Genomic DNA, 11,022 nt, shown 5'->3' with positions numbered 1-11,022 from the left:
TTAAAACACTGAATTCACCATCTGGTATCCAGTAACCTGTACCTATTTCCCTCTGGCAAGGCAACAAACAGTCTGCGAAACCTGCATTTGACTTAATCAACCTGAATTCACAGGTAGTTCGCGCAATCGTGAGCTAAAAACCTCTGCTGGCTAAATTCACCATAGAAAAGTTCCGGTCAGCCCTGCTATTGTTTTTATCAATCCATTAAACAGTATTTCAATTGCTGTTTGCTCAATTCACCCTCTGGTCCTTAAAATTCACACTTCCATTGTAAGGAATCACCTCTGTGTTGTTCTGCTTACTTCAACCAGTTCACCTGCAAGTCAGAAGCTTAGTAAACCATGGAAACTCCAATTGCACTGAGCATCAAGCCTCTGAATGCCCCTCATAGGGAGTTAGAATGGAAAGCTCTGGGAGATGTGGATTATCAGATGTTAGACTATTTCCCATTAGGCTCTAAATATAATATTCAGATGCTAAATGAGTTGAAAGCCCAGCACCTTAGTGGAGCTGATATCCTAGGGATTTGGGACTCAAATTTGCCCATCTACAACCTCCCTCAGGTAAATCCTATGCCAGAATTGATCCACAGATGCCAGGAGTGCTATGATCCATGCCAAAGAGCTGTTCTCAGCCCCACAGGCTCAATTCTGTTCCATATCACCCCAGAGAGCATAAATGAGATGCTGCATTTCCACACTGCAAAACCATTGACCCCCCTCTCCATGCAGAACTTGATAAAGAAGGGGACTAAGTTGTCAAATGACCAGATCATCAAAATCAATCAGCTGTTCATACAACCAAGCTCTGAAGCCATCAGAACTCCTCCTATTGGATATACATACTTAAATGAATTGGGCAGAATGCTAGTGGATTTGATCAGCTATGTCCTAGGGTTCAGGGGAGTGGAGGATGTGGATGATAGTATAATGGCAATGCTGTCTATATTCTCTCCTGGAAAGCCTCCAGCTGTACATTATGACTATGCCACATATATTGCAGATAGGATCCATGACCAGCTAATGAATCTGCAAAGGGAAAGATTGTTCAGATACACTTCATACATTTACCATCTATTCTTGTTTTATCAACCAGACAGCTTCCTCGTTCCCCTGAAGAAAGTTAATGCCCAGGGGAATCCAAGGTCAGTTGTGTTTTGGACCTCAGTTTTTCATTGCACCTCTGTGTCACCATACACATACTGTGAGTTCGTAGACTTGTTCATTCATCCAGCTATGACATTATTGTATGGTGTTTCTCCTCCAAGGTTGACTGATGACATGAGGAGAGTTCTCCATCTCTCCAAAACCTACAGCATTGGTAATTGGTACTTTTACCAACACCACACAGTAATCAGAGTATATGGCTGTGAGTTGAAACCTTATAGGCTGCCAAGGTATGTCCCTATGAGACTTTTTGCCCTAGAATACTTCAGGCAATTTGGAAATGCCGACTACCTCCACTTCCAAAGCAAGAACAAGAAGGCGCAGTTGAAGGTAAGGAGCCAGCTGGGCCCTTTCCTATATAACAGAAGAGAGGAGGGATGGAAAGAGGCAGATAGGATCCTAGAGGGCCTCAAACTGCAAACTAGTTTTGAATGGATACCCTATGACCCCAATCATTTTGTTTCCCTCAGGAGGATAAAATACAAATTGGGTACCTATGCACATATGAGGCTGCCTGAGATTGAACGGTATGCCAATGCATTGAGCTGGAAAAAGGGCACCCTAGAAGAGGAAATTACTAGTGAAGAGCTGCTAGAAAGAGAGGCTAGAAATATTCAAAAAGAAGCTGACTTGGAAACTTGTGGACAGGTTCCCCTCTCATATCAAAGACAACTTGGAGCAGCTGCCTCATCTTCAACAACACATCAGCAAGCTGCCATGAATACTCCACAGACATCCAGCAAAGGCAAAGAAAAGCAGATGGAACAGCCACCTCCTATGACTGAAGAGCAAATGGAAACACTAGTGCAACAACAAGAAGAAATGATGCAGCAGGAAGTGCAGCAACAAACACAACACCAACAACAAGAAGAACAAAGACAGGAGCAGCCTGTCCAGCAAGAGCAAACAGTGGAAGCCCCTAGATCCACTGAACAAACTGTGCCTCCAAGGCAAGAAACTTCAGCTGAGGCATCAATCCTCCAAACTCCACAAAAGGAGGATACAAGCAGGAAAAGGGATAGAGAAACTCCCCTTACAACATCAACAACTCATGGGGAGAAAAGACAGAGAATCAATCCCTTCTCAGAGGAAGAAATGCCAATGGGACAGTCTTTTGGTATGGTCCCACCCAGCAGGGAAGCATCAGCAAGTTCCTTTCAACAGGAACAGGACAGAACAATGGGAGGAGAAGTGAGTTCCTCAAGTCAGCAAAGGGAAGGTGAACTCAGCATTAAACAGCAGTTCATCGACATTAAGAGGAGAAATGAGCCCATCAAAATACAGCTGTATAACCATTTGTTGAAAATGGCTCCCACCAATCAACAAAGACTCATGTCTGCATATGATGTGCAGGAAGGCAAAATGATCATGAGTCATTTTATGCCAACAGCATTGCAGCCCCAATCTGCCTCTGACTACTTGAGGACCAACCTTGAGGTCCTTGCCAAGGACATCCACCCAATGGACAAAATAGAACTGCATAAGCAAACGGGTGAGATGGTGTATGCCTCCCTGGCAGACAAAACATTGATAACTATAGGCTAGAGAATAGCCTTAACAACACAGCTGCTCAGCTTGAGTTGGAGAAAGCATCCTCTCAAGCAAAGGACAACAGAATTAGGTCCTTAGAAGACATCATCATAGAGATTGGGCATGATCCCAAAGATATCAAGGGCATACAAGAGATATTAAAGTTGAGGGATGCAGACATGGCAGCTTTGAGGAGAAAGATCAAACTCCCAGCCACAATTCACCCTCAAACAGATGATGTTGCCCAGCAAAGACATGATCAAGAGGCCACAACCTTGTTGGTATCTCTGTATAATCAGCTAATCCAAACTCAAGAAAAGCTGGGAGAATCGGAGGCTGCAAAGGCAGCATTACAGGCAGCCTTGAAACAAAGAGAAGAAGGTCAAACCTCCCAGCCTCCTCCTGAAGTAATCAACCTTGAGGAAGCTGCTCCAACTACTGCTCCTCCTCCTCAACAAACAGAACCAACAGCACCAACTACATCGACAGCTGCACCAACAACAGAGCAGACTCATAGTCTGGATATGCAGAAGCTTCAAAATGAGATTCAAGTCCTGGAAGCTCAAATGTTAGAGCTTAATCAAGCCAAAGAATCTTTGGCTAAAGTAAATGAAAGGTATGATAAGAGCAAACAGAATGTGGCTGAGAAGGAAAGAGATATAAAAGCTCTCAAAAAGAGAATAACTGAGCTTGAGAAAGAGCTCACACTAGATAAGGTGACAGCAGAGCTCAAAACAGTCCTATGGGCCAATATTGGCCAGTCCATTACTGATCAGTGGCATTTCATTGAGACCATAGATGAACAGTCAGTGCTCATTACAAAGGCAAATAGGGAGATACACAGAGCAAGAGCAAGCCTTGGCAACATGCCTGATGCTGCCAATAGGATGATCAACATATTAAATCACAGGACAAGCTCTCAACTGACCACCATGGGAATTGCTAACAGGACTGAGACAATCTCAATGGTTAAAAGGGTCCTGACATTAAGAAACCTGATTGGAACATTAGAAAGGAGAAGCCAAGATATGCAGACCGAAATCAAAAGGTTCATGGACAGGTTTCAGGTATTACAAAACAGAGGCCTCCCCAGCATACTAAGCAGTGTGGGAAAACTGCTTACCCATGAAAATTATGCTAAAAGGGTCAATGCCTTTGCTGCAAGTCAAGTTGCAGAACAGCCCAGCACTTCAGCAGAATCAGGGCCAGCATCAGGGCAGACTCTCTACAATAGGGTGGAAAACCTGTTCTTCATCATGAACGAAATCAATCATCTGTTCGATGTGCCTCCAAATTTCTATAAATATACAGAAGCAGATGAAACCATAGAGGCAATTGTGAAGCACCAATTGCCCACACAGGAAGTATGGAATAGATTGACACAGCTAATATTATCAAGCCAGAACCTGTATTGTCAAGTTTTTTGCAAATTTATAAGTGATCATACACAGGGAAAATTTTGGTAGATTAGCATACAAAGGAAAGATGAAAGGCTGAGCCAACTCAGCAGGGCTATTCGGTCACCACAGCAGCAAGCACAGTCACAGGTGGCAGGGCCGAGAAGATATAGCGCAGCAAACGTAAAGGCACATTTTCCAGCATTAAAGCAAAGCGTTCCAACCGACTCAGTGACCTCCAAAGGTCAAAATATCCTCTGACAGACTTAAAGAGCAGTTATGTTGTATTCAAAGCTGTAATAACTTCTTTTCTACTTTTCTGTACGAAGTAATGAAGATATTTCTCTCTCAGATGACTCAATGCCTGAGATATTTTGTATAAACATTTCTATAAAGTCCCCTTTGCATGAGTTTGCAAAGGGTTGTTGTTGATTTCATTTCTATATTTCTGTTGCTGTACAACTCTCAGAGAAATAATACAAAAGGTGGATGGAATTTCCAAAGCTCTGTGTTCTTTGATGCACTGTGGTGGCTGGCTGAATGTTACAGGATTCCTGCATGTTTCATAGCACAATAAGTCTTCTTTAAACCTCTGCGTTATATGTTTTCTAGTCTTTCATTTTCTTTCATGTTTGTGAGTTTTACACTTAATGGCAAAGTAAAAGAATAGTTCCAGGATTTAATCACAGATTACCCTGAACTCAATCTAAGCTGTTATAAATGTTTTCTTCCAAATAGAGTAAATAAGGTGTAATTCTTAATTGCTACACTTTCAAGCTATATCTCTCACCGTGATAAATATTTTCAGGAATTCAAGTTTGCTCCTGAGGCATCTATCTCTTTCCCACAACCCAGCTTAGTGGAAAATCCTTAAATGCTTTTCACTGGTTGTTCACATATCACCATCATAATCTAACTTTGTTATATGAAGTATTTAAATGGCCCTGTAATTTCAGTAAATCATCTCAAGATTTCTAAACACTTGTAGCCACAGACTCCATTGCCCAATGAAATAAACTCATCTGCAGAGTTTCACACTTCAAGTACAGAAAGACATCCCTCAACCAAAGCATAAAACTAAAAACCCTCATTTCATAGCTAGCCTAAAATCTCCACAGAACAGAGACAAATTATAAAGAGAGAGCCCTCTCTGATTACAGTTTGGCTAGGCACTGTAATCCAAAGATTGGTTAGTGGTTACCCCGGCTGTATTCCCTTAGAGTCAAAGGGAACAACCTGGGTGTTAACAGAGTTGATGGAGTTGTGTTCAGTTTGACTTGGTTGAACTAGTTGTATTTAGTCTAACTGCAGAATACACTAGTGATGAGTGATGTGAATTAATTATTCATTAATTTACTAATTATTAACTCATAAAGAAACTAAAGAATACATCAGTTAACTCAGTGCATGGACAGTTTAGTGGAGACAAGTGTTAGAGGTGGGTGAAAGAGTGAGACTGCTATCAGTTGTGACTATAGCTGTGCATGAGATTTGCACATGCGTTGATGGATATTGCCAATGAGGATTGCGTAGTACAAGCCAAGGAAAACGAGTTTGGATCATTCCTATTCTTGCTTTGGATTGTGCAGTAGAGGTAGGCAGACAACGGAGGAGATTTGAACCTATGACTTGATTCAGATCTGAGCTAGTTTGTGTGTAACAGGTTGAGATAGTACTGAGTACTTGTGAGGAGTATTGTACTATGTATTGTTACATGTTCTCTGTCATTATAATATACAGATAGTTGGGGGTTTTCAGCTATATGCTTTCCCCGGTTACATACTGTGTTGACATGTGTTATTGATGTGTTTCAATGTGCACATGCGAATGTTTTGATTCTGCATATTGATGATCAACGTAGAGGAGGTTATGTATTATGCATGCATTCCGAAAATAGTGTATAATCAGGATAATCTCTGTGAATAAGTGTTATATTATTCAAAATTTCTACAAAAAAGGGTTGGACTGTGCCTTATTCCAGGTTGCAACAAGAAGGAGATCAATGCAATCTAGAGGAGGTATGGAATGAGGTTAAGCGTAGGTAAACAAACCTGGCCAAGATAATTTGAGGAGGGCGAGGTTGCCTTGAAAGGGATAAGGTTAGGCTACAGTCAGCATAGAAGAAAGAAGGGCTAAATGTCAGATCAAAGCCTTAGTTGAGGGTTGGTCTGTGGCAAAGAAGTAGGTCAAAGCCTATAGTAGAAGAAAATAATGGAAGGAAGATTGCAACAACCAAAGGATAGGGGATACAAAAAGGTACATCAAGGACAAAGAGGACTGAAAGGGTTGATTGTCAAGGACTACAAACATTAAGGTAAATAAACCCCAGTCCTTACAATGCATGTAAGAAAAATGAAATGTGTGGAGCTATAAAATGGGTCTCTTTCACCTCTAATTACCTCACATTAGTTGTCAATCCAGGAAAGTTTTGTTATTTCAAAGAGTGTCTCAGTCTGAGGCTATCATTTGCCAGAGTAATTCTAGTAGTACAATGTTAAGAAATACAAGAGTAAACGGATGCTTGTTTACAACAAACTACTTCAAAAGATTAAACTACACATTCTAAAAACTAAGCAAGTTATCAATCAAGGGTTCAGTAGCAGTAACCCATCCCTTTGTAAATTGATGGAACTAAGGTATATCAGAGAACAGATCATGGATCTGGGAGCCAGGTAGTAAATGTCAGTGCTCACTATAGCCCTGGATCGTTCTTCACACCAAAATAACAAAGGACAGGAAATGGAACGACAGATAAGAAATGGAACAACGAAATAAGAAATAGAACAACAAACCTGAAATGGAGCAACAAATTTGAAATAGAACAACAAATAGGAAACTGTAACAACAACTAAGTCTAGCAAGCAGTAACACCTTAGTCTACAAGATCAAATGCATGAATCGTGATCTACAGGAATCAAATGGAAATCCTTCACTCTTAAGGACAAATTGAACAACACACCAAAATGGAACAGCTCTGATTAATGATGAATTATAGAACAACACTTCAAAACCATATACACATGGCACACCTTAATAGTAACCCGATCTTAGTAAACCAATTATCACTCTCAGCTATAAAAGATTATGACCGCGTTTCCGAATGGAACAACAATTTCTATAGATCCAACAATCGCAAAGAACATAATTGCTAAGATGAATTCCGTAATAAGTGCACAACACAACAGCTCTATAATTGAACAACAACAATATTCTGTAATGACTGACAGTATTATATCAACACTTAGAATAACAATGATACGTTGCAGAGTCAATGTGATAGTTCTATCTCAGTAAAATAAACATAACAGAGCATGCGATGTAAACTAAAAAAACACATCAAATTACCAAATAACGCTAATAAGCAAACCACGCATAAACCAAACGTAATAGTACAGGAGCAAGTGTCCTCTAGGGCCGGGCCCTTAGCCTCCAGGGGTACACCGCTTGAAGTTATTCCAGACTCAGGGATGAAATAGCAACCGAGTTTGTATTAATGCATAAAATAGAATTACAGTAGATCAGTTCTCAACGAGACTCGATGATCAAAGTTACAATCTTCAGAGAAATTACATAAAACATAAGGATTCAACCCCCCGAGCTAACAGTGCTGCCCCTTTTATAATGATGAAGGCAGAGATGTCTAGGTGCAAAAATAGTTAAAGCAGCTGAACCGTTAGTTATTAGTTATCCCTTTTCCTTCTTGCGCCGAGCCGACATCTCCACTTCCTTTCCAGGGCTGATTCGCTTTGATCTGTTTTGCCTTGTTTGCCTACGGTTCTTTGTCAAAGGGACAATGGTTAACCGGCCTTGTTCTTTCCTTCAGAACGACAGTCTTTTGTTTTCCCTTCTTTCTGCATAAGAAAATGAAAATTGTCAGTGTTTCCGCTTTGCACATTAATCTCACAGGTTTTATTACAATTCTTTATCATTTTCCTAGTTCATGATGCAAAAGGTTTGTAAGTTCTAATGAAAATATGCTGAAATAATTACCAAAAACATACCTTCTTTAGTACTCCACACACCCCCCTGCTTACCCTTTTTCATGACCTCATGAAAGCATTGTAGTTGACATGTAAGGTAGTGAGAGAGTAGGCTGGAGATGGAATCTCATGTGGAGGTCTACAACCATGATGCGTAACTAGGTGTTCAAAGAAATGGCCTGTCTGACCCTCAGGCATCTCATACAGGGCTTGGTACCCAGGGTAGGGTGCCAGATAATTGGACTCCGGAACCTATATCCTAACCAGGATGGCCATGCCCTCAAAATGACTTCACCATAGAGGTGCAAGCGGTCGACGGCTAACTTAAAATTTTCATACTTAAATGGCTCCTTGAGTTGGATATTCAGATTAGAGATTTGATATCGAAATTTAGCCGCATCAATGGCAAGGTCTTTAATAGTAAAAAAGTATTCTATTCCTTGCTGATTGATTGCTGTGTGAATGGGTCCTAATGCTTCAATTACACCTGGAGTCTTCATGAGGTTCCTATGTTCTCTCCACAATTGTACTGGATTCCTAGGCTCAGCTCTTACCCACAAATCTAATCCGTTTTCTTGCCTTTGGAAAGCATTATAGGCTTTAAGCCATTTAATTTGATTAACCCCAAATGAAATAAATGCTTGCAATTGGATATCCCCAACAAAAGGCCCAGGGTTCAGCTCAGTCTTCTGGTTTAATACAAGGTTATGTAAATAAAACTCACACAGTAGTCGTTGAACTTTTACCCTGTAGTGCTTACAGCAGTTTATGAAATCATCGAGGGTGTTAATTTGTATGGGAGCACCTGCTTTAACAACCATTATTTTCAATTGCAAATATCGTTCCATTAAAAACAAGGCATAATTCTTAGCAGGGGCTCTACATGCTAGGACGTCATTGTACAAAGAACATAAGGTATCCATTTGCTTGATAACTATATCTAACCTACGAGTTACCTTCGCAACTTTTTCTTCTTCCCTTCGCCACCCTTCAAAGGCTTGGCTTTCAGATAGATTGACGTTCCTAAGTTGTTGCTGTAGCTCTTCATACCTTTCCCGAGGGACTGTTTGCTCTCTGAGCTTTTTTGTTGCTTGCTGAGCTTGCGTCAAACCCTCCCGTAGGGTTTTCGTTCTCGGATCTCTTTCCCATGCGGCGGTGGAGATCGGGAGTTTTACCTAAATTTTCCTATTGCGCTGTTTTGCGTTCATGACCCTTATCACTCCCGAGGGTGGTGCCACTGTCTGACTTTCCTTATCGCAGGTCAATCTATCATCCATTTCTAGACCCTTATCACTCCCGAGGGTGGTGCCACTGTCTGAATTTCCTTATCGCAGGTCAATCTATCATCCATTTCTATCTTAACGTGGATATCAGGCAAATGCTGTTCCTTTTTAATTTGAACAGCAGGCTGCTTCTCAACAACATTTGGAACAACATCCTATTTTTCGACAGGGTTTTGAACAACAGGGTGGAATCTGGTCCTCCGTTCCTTTGTCTTGAGGGGTTTTACTGGATCAATTGCATGTTTCCTCCCCGAAGTCATTTTTACCCTTTTCCTTGCTTTCAGAATCATGATTTGCTATCGAAGCTGAACTATTACATTCAGTAGTCACTGCTGTTCTTTTCGTAATTTCTTAATTTTCTCAATTTCCTTAGAAGGAACAACAGACTATTCACTGCGGCCTGGACTACGATCAATTCCCTGATTTTGTTCCTGGGGTGCTTCTTTGTTGCTTTGCTCTGGCTGCTCCGGGGCAAGAACCCTAGCTAGTTCTATTATTTCTTGGGTGACTTCCTTTTCTGCCCCTGCTGCCTCCAGAGTTTCTTCTGGTGTGTTCTGGATAGGAACAGATTGTTCCTATTCTGCATCTCCTGTCATGTTTTCATCATGAATGGGCTGACTCTCCTCTTCTACTTCCTCTGCATGTGATTCTTCAGGTGCATTTCCCTCTTGAGCAGAGTGTTCTTTTGGTTCTTCTTTAGCATGGAGGTCTGATGGGCTAGAAGATTGGCCATATTCACCCATATTGGCGAAAACTTTGGCCAATTCATCTTCTCTCAATGGATCCTGCACTGGGCTGCCTTCCTGCTGTCCCGTTTCCTCCTCCTGCTTAGATTGCTCGGTTTCTCCCTCATTTTCTCCTTCCTTGTTTTCCTGCATTTCTTTCTCATTGTTTTCTCCTTCTAATCGTGGGGGTTGCTCATCCCCTGTATCTTCTATCTCTACCGGTTGGCTGGTATTTCCTTGGGGCTTCTCCAGCCTCCCTCGTAGCCGTGCTAGTCGGGCCGATTTCCTTCGTTTTTCTGGACGCTCAGGTGTACTGGTGGCATGTTTACGTTTCGGGGATGGTGTGGTCAATCTTCCATCTATTATGGCAATTAGCTCTTCCCAGCTGCTCTGCTGCTGGGTAAGGCTATGGCTGACTATTAACCGTATCAACCCATGATGACTAACAACTGATTCTACATGCTGTGCCTTTTTCATGCTCCGTGCAACATCATGCAGTAATGAATTCAAGAATGCAGGTAAATTTACAGAGCATTTTTGTTTTAACATAGCTAAAAGTTTAAGGTTTCGTGGTCTTACCACGTCGTTTCTTCCTTCACAAGTGATGTAGCTTTGAATGGTCCTTGCCAATTCCGCTCACGGTTCTCCTAATGCTGCTGGTAGAACCCCCTTTCCTCTAATTGTCAGGCTCTGGCCTTCCTCCTGGAAGTTTTCTATAATCTTCTGCAATCTCTCCTTCTTTAGCGTCCATACAGGCCCAGTGGCTGGCAGTCCCGAGACCTCTGTAATTATGTCATTAGTGACTGCTATGTGTCTCCCCCTCACTGTGGAGTGATCCTCTTGCAAGTTCTACAAGAATTCAGTTGGTAAAGCCTCGGTGGATTCCTGTAAGCGATTGAGATAAGTTAGCCACCCGGCTCTTGCTAGGATTTCCCGTGCA

The sequence above is a fragment of the Pinus tabuliformis genome, chromosome 4_1 (genome assembly GCF_031772625.1).
Source record: "Pinus tabuliformis cultivar Carrire ecotype Pingquan chromosome 4_1, CPIR1, whole genome shotgun sequence".
NCBI lineage: Eukaryota > Viridiplantae > Streptophyta > Pinopsida > Pinales > Pinaceae > Pinus > Pinus tabuliformis.
This window is presented reverse-complemented; position numbering follows the sequence as displayed.